Source organism: Ranitomeya variabilis, chromosome 6 (genome assembly GCF_051348905.1).
Source record: "Ranitomeya variabilis isolate aRanVar5 chromosome 6, aRanVar5.hap1, whole genome shotgun sequence".
In the NCBI taxonomy this organism is placed as follows: Eukaryota; Metazoa; Chordata; class Amphibia; order Anura; family Dendrobatidae; genus Ranitomeya; species Ranitomeya variabilis.
The window spans coordinates 553941611-553961617 of NC_135237.1; positions in this window are offsets into that span (position 1 = coordinate 553941611).

Sequence of the window (20007 nt, forward strand, 5' to 3'; positions counted from 1 at the left end):
AGAGTGATGTCACACTTGGAAGCGAAGGAAGATCTTCTTTACCAGGTAAACACAAGCATACAGCATGTTCACACTCCAGGCCAGAAGGGGGAACTCTGATCCAGTTTATGGGTGGCTTACATATATATATATATATTCTGGTCAGGAGATAAAGTCAGTCAGTCTTGTCAGAGAGACAGGGAAGAGAGCAGTCAGACAGTGAGTGTCGGAAGGACTGAATGGGCCATGCAGCCAAGAGGGTTCTGTAGCTCCTGGAGAGAGAGAATACAGAGAGAACACATTGTAGTGAGCATGCAGGAGAACAGAGCACAGGAGAGAAATAACTGGGGAGAATAGATGCCACAGAGCTACCTCCTTGCAGAGTGCAGACACTGGTAGCCAGAAGACCGAGGTTGCGTCGACTCCAAGTGGCACAGCAAAAACCGGAAGGACAGCTGATTTCATGTCACCTGTCTGCCCTAACACCTGAAGACACAGTAACGCATAGAGCCCGGGTCGTGACAGAGATCCTGTAAAAAACTTGAGTTACTTGTCATGCAGGTATTGTCCTACCCTTTAAAGAGGACAGAGTGAACAAGTGAGTACTTTGTGTGAGGCCTAAAGCAGCAAAGGACTACACCACCGCACTTGTAGGAAGACTTCTAAGTCCATCTGTAAAGGGGATTCTGAACTCGCTTCCAAGCTGGCCGGACCCTGCCTGTACCTGTGATCTGGTGCCCTGGACTGTGGCTGCCTGAAGTCTTCAGTAAACCAGGTAAAGAGACTGCAAACCTATGTCCTCCATTTCATATTGCACCACTCACCATCCTCATCTACACACTGGGAGCCTTGGGGACCCAACTTCACCTGTGGGAAGTTATACCATCTTAGCTGCCATAACATCACCCCAGAGGACCCCTTTAAGCAGCTTCGGTCCCCTCTGACCAAATACCACAGGTGGTGTCACAAGCAAACTTTATTCTCAAAACCCCTTTAAAGACTATCCCTTTTACTTGGGCGCCCAGGGCCACGGACCGGGTCACAGCCACCGTAACATCCCCTTTAAGTACCAGACCAGGTACCGAGTACCACATGGCCCTGGCGGGCGTTCCACATCCATTACACAGTACACAGCACAGACATATTTATAAGATTATCTCAGCACAGGAACATTTTTTTTTAACTCATCTAATTCTGGAAATAATTGTTATTCCAAGATCTATTGATGAAAATGTACTTTAAATTTTGCTTTACCATTGAATCCACTGATCTACTCTGATGTACACCGGTCCAAGCCAGATACTTGGCATCTATTCTTGACTGCTAGTTGACTCACAAAAGCAACAAATTTTGAATGGATTTGCTTGCTCCACAACTAGGGATGAGCGAGTGTACTCATTGCTCGGATTTTCCAGAGCACACTCGAGTGGTCTCCGAGTATTTGTGACTGCTCGGAGATTTAGTTTTCCTTGCCGCAGCTGGATGATTTGCGGCTACTAGACAGCTTGATTACATGTGGGGATTCCCTAGCAACTAGGCAACCCCCACATGTACTCAGGCTGTCTAGCAGCCGTAAATCATCCAGCTGCGGCAAGGAAAACTAAATCTCCGAGCAGTCATAAATACTTGGAGACCACCCGAGCGTGCTAGGGAAAACCCGAGCAACAAGTACACTCGCTTATCACTATCCACAACCTCTTCATTCATACTCCTCAGGCCAGAGATTATGATTGCCCCAATGACCTATCCTGAGAATAGCTGGTAAACGTGTTTATTAATACACTCTCTTTTTGTGAGATATGATGCACAACATTAAACAGTCTCTTTTTTCTCCTTAGCAATATAATCCAAGTTGCCTTCTAGCCAGTAATTAGTTTTATGGTAGAAGATCTTCAGCTCCATTCTGACATCTTCTGCCTGTTAGGTAAGAAAGCTGTCAAGGCAACTGTCCAAAGCTGGCATGTATTGTGAACACGTCCTATTCTAATTAAAAAATATATATATTCAAAAAACCTTGAGAAGTGTCCAAATGTGGCGCAGCAGTACCCCTGAACGACCAATGTCAGATTAGAGTGATGTACAGAACAACCCCTTAGGGAAGAATTACCATCACTGAAAACTAACAAAAGATATTCATAGGATTGGGGAACCTAGCAGACCGGACTCAATGCAATGAGACTGCCAGATAACAAAATGCAGCACTACGTTTTTTCTGGCAGGTCATGTCATACACTTTCCTTGGGTGCCTGAGCCTTAGGGCGCATTCACATTGTGTTTCACCATCCGTTCGGTGGCCTCATCAGGCCTTACGTCTTAACCCCCCACAAAATGGAATAATCGTGCCAGCAAATCGAACATGTGCTCTGACATGCATCATTTTGGGGAATTTACGCCTATCGGAGGCGGACACTCAGACGCAGTCTACATCGTCTGAGTGTCTGACTCCAATAGGTGTACACGCTCAAAAATGATGCACGGCAGAGTGCACATTCACTTTTCTAGCACCATTATAGTCTATGGCCCCATCAGTGCATAAATCCGAATCCCAATTTCGGGGGGGATCAGATGTAAGCCTTGACGGGGGTACCGAATGAGTGCCAGAACACAATGTGAAAGCACCCTAAGATAAACCATGTGGCCATGACTCTCCTGACCAGAGCATGACAGCTGTATAGAAATGCATGAAGCTGCTGCACTCGGGTTGGGAGACCCACTGGCCAGTCCGATCTCAGTCTGATTTATGCGACAATATTATTTTATTTATAAATATAACAAGCAATGTGAAACAATGTATGAATAAAAAACAATAGTTTATTAAAAATTAAAATTCATAATAATTAGAATCATTAAAATCAGTATGTGGGGGGTGGGGCACGTCAGGCTAATTGGTAAAGAAATAAAAATTAATAATAATATAGTACAAAATAGTAATTATGGAATAAAGAATTAATATAATCAATATCACATGACTGGTATAAAAAAGAGGGGGATATAACAGTGAGATACAATCAATATTTCATATAAAAATAAGACACAATTATATTAGTACCATAATAGTATATATTAATAGCCAAATGTATTAAAAAATACATATAAATAAAAAATATATATAACAGGGCAAATAATATTGTGCTAAAAGTAGAAGTGCCAAAAAGTGTGCACAAAATGTGGTGACAAATAGTGCAAAATTAGTGATATAATAGTAATCAAATAAAATCCATTGTGGAATAATTAATGAATGTGTAAAAATGATGTGTAAAAATAAATACTATTATGCAACAAATAATACTGTGCCCAAACAAATATATATGTATAATATTAATGTGTAAAAGAAGAGAAAAATTATTTTATTTATATAATAATCTCTGAGTAATATATATAATATAATGACCATTATGTATGTCATATGAAAAATGAAGAAAAATAGATGGATATACATACATAAAAAGAGTGCATAGTGCTGGAAAATCAATACATATGGAATTTATAGGTATGCTAACACAAAGTAAACGTATGCACATGTGCTAAAAACATAGGGGAAACAAAGGAGAAATAAATCAATAAACCATACAAGAACCAGCCATGTATACCAACCAAGATGACGTGCCGCAGCCCCCGCACACACCACTCCAACGCACGAAGACCGCTAAGTCTGCTGGGTAATTTTGCAATGCAGTGCCGGGAACGGAAGATGGCGGCCGGTGCGAGCGGCTCGGCGGACTACGGAGTGGGAGTATAGCAGGTTTTTTGTTTTTTTATTATTTTTAACATTACATTTTTTTACTATTGATGCCGCATAGGCAGCGTCAATAGTAAAAAATTGGGGACACACAGGGTTAATAGCGGCAGTTACAGAGTGCGTTACCACCAGCATTAACCCTGTGTGAGCGGCGACCGGAGGGGAGTATGCGGGCGACGGGCACTGAGTGCGGGGAGTAAGGAGCGCCCATTTTCTTCTGGACTGTTCGCGTCGTTGATTGGTCATGGGCGTTTTGCCACGACCAATCAGCAACTTGGATTCCATGACAGACAGAGGCTGCAAACAATGAATATCTGTGACAGACAGACAGAAGGACAGACAGATGGAAGTGACCTTTAGACAATTATATAGTAGATTGTTTGGTATTTCTTTTCTATATAGGATTTCTTTGATTTATGCGACTGCAACCTTAAGGCTAAGTGCACACGTTGCAGAATTGCCGCAGAAATTTCCGCCACAATTCCGCAACTCCTGCCACGGGTATATCGCATGCGGAATTGGCATGCGTATTCCCGCTACACACTGGCATTTTACAAGTGTAATTAGCTTGCAGAATGCTAGTGTTTTCCAAGCAATCTGTAGCATCGCTTGGAAAACTGATTAACAGGTTGGTCATGCTTGTCAAACATAGTGTTTGACCAGTGTGACCAACTTTTTACTATTGATGCCGCCTATGCAGCATCAATAGTAAAAAGATAGAACGTTAAAAATCATTGTGGCAATGACCCCAGATGACGTAGCAGTCTCGTGAGACTGCTATGTCATCACAGGTCATTTTCGCAATGCATTTTTGGGAACGGAGCATTGCGAGGAGTGGGAAGACTGCCGGGGACGCCGAAAGATGAGAATATCAAAATTTTTTATTTTAATTCTTTTTTTTAACAATTATATGGTTCCCAGGGTCTGGAGGAGATTCTCCTCCACCCTGGGTACCAACCGCACATGATCCCCTTACTTCCCGAATGGTGGGCATAACCCCATGTGGAAAGTAAGCAGATCAGTGCATTCCTATGTGTCCGTAATCCCCGTGATTCCACACAAAGAACGAACATGCTGCGTTTTTTTCCGGAATGCGATTCCACTGCAGAAAAAAACGCAACATGTGCACAAAAATTGCGGATTGCATTCTAATAATAGGATACTTAATGTATGTGTTTTTTTCGCCGTTTTATCGTGTTTTTATAGTGAAAAACCGTGAAAAAAAACGCGAAAAATCATGAAAGTGTGCACACAGCCTAAATGGAGTGTTAGTGAACAAACCTGGAGATCTCTCGATGAAAAAAACAAGGACAAATACGATCTCTATTCTTGTGATCAGTGTTTGTCTTCGTGGTGTGTCCACCAGTGCTAAAACATTTATTACCTATCCTATGGGTGTTTTTTGTTGACCAACTCACATTAGATTTTAATCAATGTAGGAAATTTGGCACTCTGTATTAGATAAATGCAGCTCCGACCTCTGTAAAGTGAAATTTATAATAAAAGCTGACTTAAGGATTATGTATAAAATTATATAAAATCTATATTTCCTATGGGATAGAATTTAATGTCCTCTCCTATCCCCAAGTTGAACGTGGCCCACATTTGTCTTTCTTCCCATCGTACTGACCGCATAACTATCAACCAGCTACTCAAAAGAGTTTTTAATTAAAAATTAAAGTAGAAAATAATTAATTTACAATTTCTGAACCTCATATATTATCTTTTTACAGGGGTACACATTAAAAAAAATAAATAAACAGTAGCATTTTACAGGGTTTTAATAGAAATAATTAAAATTAAGAATAATAATGAAGAAAACTCAAACATTTGATCAATTGATTTATCTACTTCTGTTTATTTTCCATATTTTTAAGTAACAATGTATTCTTTAGATTAGACCATAATTTGATCACATTTGTAATTATTCCGCATTTGTGTAAAGATTATGCTAAAACAACCACATTGTCTTTATTTCTCCTTCTTAATTGGATATTACATTTTATATTTCATGATGAACTTCTTCTGCAATTTCACTTACTGTCATGCTGTGATAATGGAGAAATCTTCTAAATGCGATGATTCTGCATAAAAAGCCGTTGAATTTGCATTTTCGTTCAGCGGGAAATGAAGATTCGATGTAAGAGTTTAAGGGACCACATTTCGATTAATTGAAACTAAAGAAAGATGAATTTAAATTTTGGGGAAGAAAAAAATCTAATTCCTTTTTTTTTGTCGATTGAGAAAAACAAACTGGATTGTAACATTTGTAACATTAAAAATACATTTTTAGAATAGATATTGCAAAAACAAAACACCATTAATTAAAGACGAATCAATAATTTTGAGTGAATTGAATTCTATACAAATTTGCATTTACCAAAATTTGGATTTTTTTTATAATTCACTTCCATGTGAATTTCTGCATCAAAATGTGTCATTGATGTCATGATGTATGCTAGCACAGAACCCTTCCCGGCATGATAACACAAGAAAGCCTGACGCAGCGCAAGAGGACCAAAGAGTCCAATACGAGTGGAGGGTGGTCAAAAAATTCAGCAAGGATCGCATGTGTGGCGATGAGTAACGTAGGTACCAGAGTTGTGAAGGGTGAGGTGTGTATAAGGTTCCTTCTATTTTTTTATATTTTACATTTATTATTTTCTGGGTTCTAGTGAGAACTCAGAGATTAGTAAGGGAAAATCAATTTGCAGAGAATAACTTCTCTGCAAATCAAATATTCCCAGGATAACCATGTGAACAAATTAATCTGAATTTTGCCTGATCCACTCATTTTTACCAATAATCCATCAATGGAGGTCTAACTTCTATGACCCTTGCAAATCATTAGGAGTCGGACACATGCTAGAAAATAATTATAGTAGTTAACCAATTATTGTCAATGGCCACATGGATAACCCATAAGATGCAAAAAGCAGTCCAATCATTCGGCCAGCTTGAAAATCTGACGTGTTGTCAACAGGAAATAAAGTGGTATGTTGCTTTCCACTTTGTCTATTTGTTTCTTGCAGTAATGAAAGTTAAGGAGCTTGGATCCCGTTGATTGGACATTGGTGGCTTATTATAGATACTAACCATCAATGTCTGTCATGAGATGATTCTGTTAGAGAGTTGTCGATTATAAATTAATATTGTTGACCATTATATTTTTGGGTATAAAATATGGTTAGATTAGAAATTTTAGATAATTAGTCTAAAAAATGATGCTTTAGTTTGAAGGGAGGGGTCTACAACTTTATCCCAAATGGAAATCATATAGGGGGATCCCATGTCATTTTTTGGAGTCCAACATTTTTAATAACCAGAAAAGGCAAAAAAGGCAGCTTGGGCTGATATCAATAGGTTGGGAAGGTCCATGGATACTGGCCTCTTCCCAACATATTAAGACCAGCTCACAGCTGTCTGCTTTCCCTTGGCTGGCTATTAAAAGTAGGGGGCCATGTAATTTTTTTTGTTTATTTATTTAATAACAAGTACAGAAAACTTCACACACAAGGCACTGATCTACTTTGACTTTCAACTTGGATCACCGCCACCTAATTCAAGAATGTTATTTTTTATATTTCTCATTCCATGTTATTTTAAGCAATTTTCCTATCCACATTTACTTGCAGGACAATTTTCATCCTCCTACCACCATTTAGCTTCCTTTCACAGGCCCCTAGCCTTTACAGCACCCAATTTCTGATCCTCGTTGACTTATATAGAGTTTGGGGTCAAGTTCAGGTGAAGTTCTGGTACCCGAACTGAACTTTGGACTAAAGTTCAGTCGAACCTGAGAAATCCGAACTTCCATGGGTCAGATCATGCCTACTCAACACTGTAATTCGTCATTTGCCTGTTGCTCAACTCATCTTCTGATTACCTGTGTGCAACCTGTGTAGCTGCACAAGGACCCAAAAGACAAGGGAGCCCACATCCACCTACATGTTTGCCAGAAGCTTCTGTCACAAACACGTAAAGGGCTGCAATATTATGAACTATTGGACTGCAAAGGGCCCATATACTGTTCTAGCACAGGGGCCTTCTACAGTCTAATCCGCCCTTGCTAGGGAGACTGCTTTATTTCTTCTACATTACTTTCTTAGAGTGGGGACGAGAGTTTCTATCATTCTACTCACCTATTCTACTCATTCAGTATGCCGGCAGTACATTGATTTTCATGGGAACTGTTTATAATTCTTTGTTTCTCCAAAGTCAGTGCTTGAGGTTCTAGAAGCGGAAATAGCCTGCAATATTTTTTTCTTGAAATCTAACAAAAATTGGAGAACCAAAACAAAATAATGTTTTTAATTGTTCACAAGACAACAAATCAGTCAATTTCATAAACTGGAGCAGAGTGACTGCAAATAACATTAATATATCTGGAGAACCTGACGTTTCAGTAATTCTTTAAATTGAACTGAGTTTGCACAGTTGTTGAATAGATTCTCTTCCAAAGGGCGACACAAAGTACCGGAAAATCATTGAATCACCATGATTAATATGACTAGATGGCTCCTATGGTCAACATCTAATTTGTGGCTTCCAAACAAGAGAATTACTACAAACCACAATTGTTTCTTGTTCCATCAAGTGACATAAAAATCCAAGTACAACATTGTGGTGTAATATAATATTCAATTTACTTGTTATGTGTAATATTTAGGAGAAGAGTTCATCAGAGAAAGCTCTAAAAAGAAAGATCTAATAGCAATAGAATGATATGTTAGGATGCAGCTGTCAAAAGTCCAGCAAGATAGAAACTCTAAGATTTTATGCTCTGTACATAAAATTTTAAGGTTCTCCTCATCCATTAAAAGTCAGTAAAAGGGAACCCGTCACCTGATTAATGCCTCCCAAATCACAGGCAGCATGAATCAGAGCCTTGCTGCATGATAGCAACCAGGTATATTTTTCCACTCCAGCATTACAGAGACAGCATGCTTTAACCTCTTCTTGACGTATGACATATAGGTAAGTTTTTTGTCCCCGAAACAATACAATAAAATAAAATAACAGGTGTTAGATGTCGAGTTCCCGCCGCTGCACAGGGGGAATCTCGAACCACCTCTGCTGTGGTCTCCCATTCTTCTCCGGGCACAGTTGAGAGCAGATGCTCCTGGGACTAAGTCCTGCTTTTCCTCTACTGAGCATGCCCAAAGGACAACCTCTCATTGAAGGTCAGGGGTCACATGCTCAGGTCCTGAAGCAGTTCCTGTTGGACCACTAGGAAGGTCCTGGAGAGCTTCCTCTATAAAAGGTTTGCATGGCCACATGGCCATGCGCTACTATCAACTTAAGTTCATGTTTGTATGAGCTTAGCTACTTTGTGATCTGTGTCAACATGTGCTCAGGGATGGCTGTAAGCCATTAGAATTCCGGCACCTCTGGAGAGGAGTTTGTGTGTACGAATTCAGGGCTGGCATATAGCCACAAGGTTTCCGGCACCTCCGGAGAGGAGTTTGTGTGTATGAATTCAAGGCTAGCGTATAGCCACTAGAATTCCGGCACCTCCGGAGAGTATTTGTTTGAGTGCTATTGCTGACTGTATGACCACTATATGCTACCTGCTCCATTAGAGAGCTATGATGCTCTGTGAGGTTAACAGGGCACAGCATTATCTTTTATCCCGGCGACTCTGTGAAGCAACAGAGTTCACTCCTATACAGACCGGGTGATGGAACCCGTGTTTGTTCAGGTGTAATACCGCCATATAGTGCCGTCATTTACTAGCTGCAGGTTCCACTCCTGCACGGTGGACCCCAGGCTGTGAGCGCACCAATATTATCTCCATATTTACTCGGTGTGTTCCGCCAGCCCTAACAACAGGTGATCAAACATTGTATCCACACCAAAATGGTATCAACCCCAGATCCCAAAAAATGGAGACGCTACAAGTCTCGAGAAATCTCACCAGTTTATTTTTTTGTTGCAAACTCTGAATTTTTTTCACCACTTAAATAAAACAGAATCTATACATGTTTGGTGTAAATGAATTCATAGTGACTTGAAAAATTATAATGGCAGGTCAGTTTTAGTATTTAGTGAACATTGTAAAAAAACATTTTGGAATTGCACTTTTTTTGCAGTTTGACTGCTATTCAAATTTTTTTCCCATTTCCAGTACATGATATGGTAAAACCAATGGTGTACTTCAAAATTACAACTCGTCACGCAAAAAATAAGCCATCACATGGCCATATTAACAGAAAAATAAAAAAAGTTATGGCTCTTGGAAGAAGTGGAGCAAAAAGTGGAAATGCAAAAAGAGAAAACCCCAAGATCAAGAAGGGGTTAAAGAACTGGCGGGAACCTGAGCCGGAGATGAGGTTAGTCTATGACTGCCTCCAGCCAGCTCTTCACAGCACCATGTTACGTGATGAACAAGTCACTCCATTAACAATAGACTAGTCAAACACCTCCAAGAGAATTGGGAGAAGCTAGTGGATCGCCCCTCAGTAGGGCAGTGGGGTACTCGGAGCCAGGCCCTTCGGTTGTCAAGGGGGATGTCACGGTGGCTGAACCGGTTCGTGGCCCTAGGGACGTCCGTATTAAAAGGGAAAGGTCTTTAAAGGGATAATGTTCGTGACGCCACCTGTGGTATTCGTTCAGGGTGACCGACGCTGCTGTGAGGGGTCTGCTGGGGTGATGTTATGGCAGCTAGATGGTATACCTTCCCACAGGTGAAGTGTATCCCCAGGGCTTCCCAGAAGTGTAGATGGTGATGGTGGATGATGTTAGGCACAGTGAATAACGAGGACACAATGATGCAGTCTCTTTACCTTTACTGAAGGCTTCAGCATCCACAGTCCAGGGTACAGACCACAGGGTAGGCAGAGTCCAGCCGGTCTGAAGGCAAATCCAGTGTCCCCTTATCCAGGTGGAAATCAGTAGCCTTCCTCTCTAGCACCTGTGTGTTGTAGTCCCTCCCTGCTGAGCTTCTCGGTAAGGTCCTCACAACTGTTGTAGATTTTCTCGATGTTATTTCTTCCTCTCTGTTCCCCAGATGGTATGGATAGGACAAATCCGCATGACTGATGGCCTGAGGGTTTTTACAGGGACCCTAGAGATGCCCCAACCCCCACAAGTTGCCACCGTGTCTCCTAAGTATTAGGGTCGGGCAGCCAACTTAGAATTGACTGTCCTGACGGTCTCTGGAGCAAGGCTTTCAGACGGTTGCTCCCTCAGTATTCCGGCCACCGGCTACGTGCCTCAGAAGGAGGCAGCCTATTTCAGGGCAGAACTCCTTCTGGTGTTATCTCCTTGTGCTATGACTTCGTTTCTCACCCTGTTATGACCCCAATGGCAGAGGGTCTCAGAAATGGTTACCAAGTCTGCAAACACAAAAACCAGCTCATAGGGCAGTGGTAACTGGGCTGACCATATATCTAATCCTAGCACCACAACTAAAAGCAGCCGGGGAACGTGCCTACGTTGATTCTAGACGTCTTGCGCCGGCCGGAGAACTAACTAACCCTAGAAGGGAAAAGAAAGACCATTCTTGCCTCCAGAGATAAAGACCCCAAAAGTTGGATACAAGCCCCCAACAAATAATAACGGTGAGGTAAGAGGAAAAGACAAACGTAAGAATGAGCTAGGTATTTAGCAAAGAGAGGCCCACTAGCTAATAGCAGAATATAGTAAGATAACTTATATGGTCAGCAAAAACCCTATCAAAAATATCCACGCTGGAAATTCAAGAAACCCCGAACCGTCTAACGGCCCGGGGGGAGAACACCAGCCCCCTAGAGCTTCCAGCAAGGTCAGGAATCACATTTAGTACAAGCTGGACAAAAATGAGAGCAAGCAAATAACTGAAAAAACAAAGAAGCAAGACTTAGCTTAATTTTGCACGAACCAGGACCAGCAGATAGGAGCAAACAAAAAGGATCTGATTACAACGATGCCAGGCACTGGACTAAGGATCCATGAGGTTTATATAGCAACACCCCTCGACTAACGACCCAGGTGGGTGCAAACTGAGGGAAGAAAATCCCAGAGTCATATCACTAGTAACCACCAGAGGGAGCCAAAAAGTCTAATTCACAACAGTACCCCCCCCCTAAGGAGGGGTCACCGAACCCTCACTACGACCACCAGGGCGATCAGGATGAGCAGCGTGAAAGGCACGAACTAAATCGGCCGCATGCACATCAGAGGCAACCACCCAGGAATTATCCTCCTGACCATAGCCCTTCCACTTGACCAGATACTGAAGCCTCCGTCTGGAGAGACGAGAATCCAAGATCTTCTCCACCACGTACTCCAACTCGCCCTCAACCAACACCGGAGCAGGAGGCTCAACAGAAGGAACCACAGGCACAACGTAGCGCCGCAACAAAGACCTATGGAACACGTTGTGAATGGCAAACGACACCGGAAGATCCAAGCGAAAGGAAACTGGATTAAGGATTTCCAATATCTTGTAAGGACCGATGAAGCGAGGCTTAAATTTAGGAGAGGAGACCTTCATAGGAACAAATCGAGAAGACAGCCATACCAAATCCCCAACACGAAGTCGGGGACCCACACCGCGGCGGCGGTTGGCAAAACGCTGAGCCTTCTCCTGTGACAACTTCAAGTTGTCCACCACATGATTCCAGATCTGCTGCAACCTATCCACCACAGAATCCACCCCAGGACAGTCAGAAGGTTCCACATGTCCCGAGGAAAAACGAGGATGGAAACCAGAGTTGCAGAAAAATGGCGAAACCAAAGTAGCGGAACTAGCCCGATTATTAAGGGCAAACTCAGCCAACGGCAAGAAGGTCACCCAATCATCCTGATCTGCCGAAACAAAACACCTCAAATAAGCCTCCAGAGTCTGATTAGTTCGCTCCGTTTGTCCATTAGTCTGAGGATGAAAGGCAGACGAGAACGACAAATCAATGCCCATCCTAGCACAAAAGGATCGCCAGAACCTGGAAACAAACTTGGGATCCTCTGTCAGACACAATATTCTCAGGAATGCCGTGTAAACGAACCACATTCTGAAAGAACACAGGAACCAGATCGGAAGAGGAAGGCAGCTTAGGCAAAGGCACCAAATGGACCATTTTAGAAAAGCGATCACATACCACCCAGATGACAGACATGCCCTGAGACACCGGGAGATCAGAAATGAAATCCATGGAAATGTGTGTCCAAGGCCTCTTCGGGACAGGCAAGGGCAAGAGCAACCCGCTGGCACGAGAACAGCAAGGCTTAGCTCGAGCACAAGTCCCACAGGACTGCACAAATGACCGCACATCCCGTGACAAGGAAGGCCACCAAAAGGACCTAGCCACCAGATCTCTGGTGCCAAAAATTCCCGGATGACCTGCCAACACCGAGGAATGAACCTCGGAAATGACTCTGCTGGTCCACTTATCAGGAACAAACAGTCTGTCAGGTGGACAAGAGTCAGGTCTACCAGCCTGAAATCTCTGCAACACGCGTCGCAAATCAGGAGAAATGGCTGACAAGATAACTCCTTCTTTAAGAATACCAACAGGTTCTGCGACTCCAGGAGAGTCAGGCACAAAGCTCCTTGAAAGAGCATCAGCCTTCACATTCTTTGAACCAGGTAAATACGAGACCACAAAGTCAAAACGGGAGAAAAACAATGACCAGCGGGCCTGTCTAGGATTCAGGCGTTTAGCAGACTCGAGATACATCAAATTTTTGTGATCAGTCAAGACCACCACACGATGCTTAGCACCTTCGAGCCAATGACGCCACTCCTCAAATGCCCACTTCATGGCCAGCAACTCCCGATTGCCAACATCATAATTCCGCTCAGCAGGCGAAAACTTCCTAGAGAAGAAAGCACATGGTCTCATTACCGAGCAACCAGGGCCTCTCTGTGACAACACGGCCCCTGCCCCAATCTCCGAAGCATCCACTTCGACCTGAAAGGGAAGTGAGACATCAGGCTGGCACAAAACAGGCGCGAAGTAAACCGGCGCTTCAACTCTTGGAACGCCTCCACGGCTGCAGGAGCCCAGTTAGCAACATCAGAACCTTTCTTGGTCATATCCGTCAAAGGTTTAACAGCGCTAGAAAAATTAGCGATAAAACGACGGTAGAAGTTAGCAAAACCCAAGAACTTCTGAAGACTCTTAACTGACGTGGGTTGAGTCCAATCATGAATAGCTCGGACCTTGACTGGGTCCATCTCCACAGCAGAAGGGGAAAAAATAAACCCCAAAAAGGGAACCTTCTGTACTCCAAAGAGACACTTTGAGCCCCTAACAAACAACGCGTTCTCACGCAAAACCTGAAACACCATCCTGACCTGCTCCACATGTGAGTCCCAATCTTCAGAGAAAACCAGAATATCATCCAGATAAACAATCATAAATTTATCCAGATACTTCCGGAAAATATCATGCATAAAGGACTGAAACACTGAGGGGGCATTAGAGAGCCCAAAAGGCATCACCAAGTACTCAAAATGACCTTCGGGCGTATTAAATGCAGTCTTCCATTCATCTCCTTGCTTAATGCGCACAAGATTGTACGCACCACGTAGATCTATCTTGGTGAACCACTTGGCACCTTTAATCCGGGCAAACAAGTCCGACAACAGAGGCAAAGGATACTGAAATTTAACAGTGATTTTATTCAGAAGACGATAGTCAATACAAGGTCTCAAAGATCCGTCCTTCTTGGCCACAAAAAAGAATCCTGCACCAAGAGGGGAAGAGGATGGACGGATATGTCCCTTCTCCAGAGACTCCTTGATATACGAACGCATTGCGGCATGCTCAGGTACAGACAGATTAAATAATCTACCCTTAGGAAATTTACTACCTGGAATCAAATCTATGGCGCAGTCACAGTCCCTATGAGGAGGCAGAGCACTGGATCTGGACTCGCTGAATACATCCTGATAATCAGACAAATACTCAGGAACTTCCGAAGGAGTAGAGGAAGCAATAGACACCGGCGGGGAATCAGCATGAATTCCCTGACATCCCCAACTTGACACAGACATTGCCTTCCAATCCAAGACTGGATTGTGGGTCTGTAACCATGGCAGACCCAAAACGACCAAATCATGCATTTTATGCAGAACAAGAAAACGAATCACCTCCCGATGTTCAGGAGTCATGCACATGGTTACCTGCGTCCAAAACTGCGGTTTATTTTCCGCCAATGGCGTAGCATCAATACCTCTAAGAGGAATAGGATTTACCAACGGTTCAAGAACAAAACCACAGCGCTTGGCAAATGACACATCCATAAGACTCAGGGCAGCACCTGAATCCACAAATGCCATAACAGGGTAAGAAGACAATGAGCAAATTAAAGTCACAGACAAAATAAATTTAGGTTGCAAATTACCAATGGCGACAGGACTAACAACCCTTGTTAGGCGTTTAGAGCATGCTGATATAACATGTGTAGAATCACCACAGTAAAAACACAACCCATTCTGACGTCTATGATTTTTCCGCTCATTTCTAGTCTGAATTCTATCACATTGCATTAAATCAGGTGTTTGTTCAGACAACACCACCAGAGGATTAGCGGTTTTGCGCTCCCGCAAACACCGGTCAATTTGAATAGCCAGCGCCATGGAATCATTCAGACTTGTAGGAATGGGGAAACCCACCATCACATTCTTAATGGCTTCAGAAAGGCCATTTCTGAAATTTGCGGCCAGAGCACACTCATTCCACTGAGTAAGCACGGACCATTTCCGAAATTTTTGGCAATACACTTCAGCTTCATCCTGGCCCTGAGAAATAGCCAGCAAGGCTTTTTCTGCCTGAACTTCAAGATTGGGTTCCTCGTAAAGCAATCCGAGCGCCAGAAAAAACGCATCAATATTTGCCAATGCCGGATCTCCTGGCGCTAGCGAGAAAGCCCAATCCTGAGGGTCGCCCCGTAAAAAAGAGATAACAATTTTAACTTGCTGAGCTGAATCTCCTGATGAACGGGGTCTCAGAGAAAGAAACAATTTACAATTATTCCTGAAATTCCTAAACCTAAATCGGTCTCCAGAAAACAGTTCAGGAATAGGTATTTTAGGTTCAGACATAGGACTACTGGTAACAAAATCTTGTATGCCCTGCACACGAGCAGCAAGCTGGTCTACACTTGTAATCAAGGTCTGGACATTCATGTCTGCAGCAAGCACAAGCCACTCAAAGGTAAAGGGGAGGAAGAGAGGAAAAAAAAAAAAACTCAGAATTTCCTTTCTTATAATCCCACTTCTGCAATGCATTAAACATTCAATGTTGGCCTGGCATACTGTTATGACCCCAAAAGTTGGATACAAGCCCCCAACAAATAATAACGGTGAGGTAAGAGGAAAAGACAAACGTAAGAATGAGCTAGGTATTTAGCAAAGAGAGGCCCACTAGCTAATAGCAGAATATAGTAAGATAACTTATATGGTCAGCAAAAACCCTATCAAAAATATCCACGCTGGAAATTCAAGAACCCCCGAACCGTCTAACGGCCCGGGGGGAGAACACCAGCCCCCTAGAGCTTCCAGCAAGGTTAGGAATCACATTTAGTACAAGCTGGACAAAAATGAGAGCAAGCAAATAACTGAAAAAACAAAGAAGCAAGACTTAGCTTAATTTTGCACGAACCAGGACCAGCAGATAGGAGCAAACAAAAAGGATCTGATTACAACGATGCCAGGCACTGGACTAAGGATCCATGAGGTTTATATAGCAACACCCCTGGACTAACGACCCAGGTGGGTGCAAACTGAGGGAAGAAAATCCCAGAGTCATATCACTAGTAACCACCAGAGGGAGCCAAAAAGTCTAATTCACAACATCACCCTCTACAATACAGTTCTCTTCGTGTCCTTTCTTAGGATGCTGCTGCATGTGGGGCAGGTGCAGCTCCATGTCTTTCTGTCTCGCTAGACCTCCGACAGGATCCCACCCCTGTCAGGGGCCCTCTGTCTGCAGCTCCGATGTTCCTCCTTTCCCCTGTCTGCCTGAGAGGTGTTGCCTGGGCAAAGCCCAGTCAGCTTCTCTCTAACTTTCTATCCAGCCCATGAGTTTTACCCTTCTGTGAGGACTGCCCTAGTAGATAGGAGCAAGGCTCCCCCTGGTGGACTGGAGTGTGAAGTGTGGTGTATGGTTTTTGATACCTGGTAGGAAGATCTCCTTTATTGCCATCAAATGTAATATCACTCTCCCTGGTGGAAGAATGACATCACTGCAACGACCAGGACTCTGGGGTGCTGCACTCCCCCCCCCGTTAAATCCAGTACTCCCAGACTGGGAAAAAGAAAACAACAATACATTAGCAAAAATACATGCAACATTTTTGAAATGCTATAAAACAAATTAATATAACAATGCTTCCCTTTATGGGAGGTGAGGACACTTGAACGTTACAAACAAGAACATGTTTACATTATCAGATGCGCTAACTAACTATGAAATACTATTACCCATACAGGTATACTATCTATTAACTACTAAGTGCAAATACAAAACAATAAATTAACATTTTCTTTATTCAAGCATCAAACAGTTATTCTTCTCTAAGTGCAAAGTCTTTTAACTAACTACCTAAGGCTCACTAAATGACTCACTAACCCCTATGGGTTCAAGCAGCAAAGAAAGAACAGTTAACTATTTACATTTATGGCCGGTTTCTTCGAGGTTTATTCCGGCGGTTTCCACCAGGGCTTTACCTGACACATAGCCCTCTGTGGCCTAGGACAGGTCGAGTCCAAGATCACTCCTAGTGCCGGATATACACTGTTAGTCCGTCTTCCATGCACGGTCAGGTCGTGCGCAGCAATAAAAGTTTGAGTGGCTTGTTGGTGAGCACTGATTACAGCGGGGACCGCCGCAGCTGCATCGGCTGTGAGTTCATCCTCCTGGGTTCTGGATACTGCCAAGATGGCTGTGCACCTTTGCACATCCCGAGCCCACTAGTTATTCTTTTCCGGTACTGAAGATAAGTCACGCCACGACATCCCCGGGGTTCAAGGCTTGGTTCGCCGTTGTCTCCACGGAGGCAGGACTCCACCTCATCCCTGGTGACATGGACCCTCACCAGCAACCCAATTTCCTGGATGAAGCCTTTTTCCTTTTGGGGTTGGAAGGTCACAGCAACACCCCACTTTGGTGGAAGGTCGTCCAGCGATTCACCTCGGGCCTCCCGTTCCACTTCTCCCTTATACTCCGCAATCAGATGCCGCCGGTATTCTCCCCAGGGAAAGGGTCCAAGGTCATGCCCCTGTGGTCTGGAGCCTGGTAGCGAGGACACCGGGGTTCCAGCAGCCGCAGCGGAGAAAGGAGCAGAGGCGGGGGAGAGGCAGATTCCCAGAACGCCGCCACACCGAGTACCCACATGCGAGATGACTCTTCTGGCGCCACTCCACTCCTCTGAGGAAGGCGCCAGGACCAGCAATGGTGCAGATGGTGGATTCCCCGTGAACAGCTCCCAAGGGTCCACGCTCTCCAGTGGCGTCATGTCCGTGTAATCCTCTGGTGACAGGGGCCTGTGCTGGGCCATTTTCTTTCGGGAGTCCACACCAATCTCCATCTCCAATTTTCCTGGAGAGCGACCTCGCTTTTTCGGTCTCCGCCCGCCATTGAGGATCAGGAGGCGGATCTTGGCTGCTGATGGACACATCCTCAAGGTACAAAGATATTTAGACTGGGCGGCCATTGTTTTTTGCACTTCTCAGTTCGTTCACGCCCACAACTCCACGCCCTTCTTCTCCTGAGCTCCTCGTGGCGCTGTAATGGTGGCAGTTTTGGCAGGAATTTTGGCGGCAAATGGCAATACACAGTCCTTAAGCAAATCACAGTTCAAATACAGTTCTGGCACAGTTCTTAGGCGCACATGACCTGATTTTTAGGCTTAAATAGATCCTGTTCATGACGCCAAATATGGATCGCCCCCAGTAGGGCAGTGGGGTACTCGGAGCCAGGCCCTTCAGTTGTCAAGGGGGATGTCACGGTGGCTGACCCGGTCCGTGGACCTAGGGATGTCCGTATTAAAAGGGAAAGATCTTTAAAGGGATAATGTTCGTGACGCCACCTGTGGTATTCTGTCAGAGTGACCGATGCTGCTGTGAGGGGTCCGCTGGGGTGATGTTATGGCAGCTAGATGGTATAACTTCCCACAGGTGAAGTGTATCCCCAGGACTTCCCAGAAGTGTAGATGGTGATGGTGGATGATGTAAGGCGCAGTGAATAACGAGGACACAAGGGTCCAGTCTCTTTACCTTTACTGAAGGCTTCAGCATCCACAGTCCAGGGTACAGACCACAGGGTAGGCAGAGTCCAGCCAGTCTGAAGGCAAATCCAGTGTCCCCTTATCCAGGTGGAAATCAGTAGCCTTCCTCTAGCGCCTGTGTGTTGTAGTCCCTCCCTGCTGAGCTTCTCGGTAAGGTTCTCACAACTGTTGTATATCTTCTCGATGTTATTTCTTCCTCTCTGTCCCCCAGATGGTATGGATAGGACAAACCCGTATGACTGATGGCCTGAGGCTTTTTGCAGGGACCCTAGAGATGCCCCGACCCCCACAAGTTGCCACCGTGTCTCCTAGGTATTAAGGTAAGGCAGCCAACTTAGAATTGACTGTCCTGCCGGTCTCTGGAGCAAGGCTTGCAGATGGTTGCTCTGTCGGTGTTCCGACCACCTTCTACACGCCTCAGAAGGAGGCAGCCTATTTCAGGGCAGAACTCCTTCTGGTGTTATCTCCTTGTGCTATGACTTAGTTTCTCACCCTCTACAATTCAATTCTCTTTGTGTCCTTTCTTAGGATGCTGCTGCATGTGGGGCAGGCGCAGCTCCGTGTCTTTCTGTCTCGCTAGACCTCCGACAGGATCCCACCCCTGTCAGGGGCCCTCTGTCTGCAGCTCCGATGTTTCTCCTTTCCCCTTGTCTGCCTGACAGGTGTTGCCTGGGCAAAGCCCAGTCAGCTTCTCTCTAACTTTCTATCCAGCCCACCAGTTTTACCTTTCTGTGAGGAGTGCCCTAGTAGATAGGAGCAAGGCTCCCCCTGCTGGACTGGAGTGTGAAGTGTGGTGTATGGTTTTTTATACCTGGTAGGAAGATCTCCTTTATTGCCATCAGATGTAATATCACTCCCCCTGGTGGAAGAATGACATCACTGAAACGACCAGGACTCTGGGGCGCTGCACTAGCCAGGACTGCCACTGGACTAGTCTCATCTCTATATCCTAGCCTGATGTGTAAAGTATACTTACTCTGAAATGCCAGAGAATAATATACCTGGCTCCAATTGTGAAGCCATGCTCCAATTCATGCAGCCTATGGTTTGAGCACCATTAATCAGATGACAAG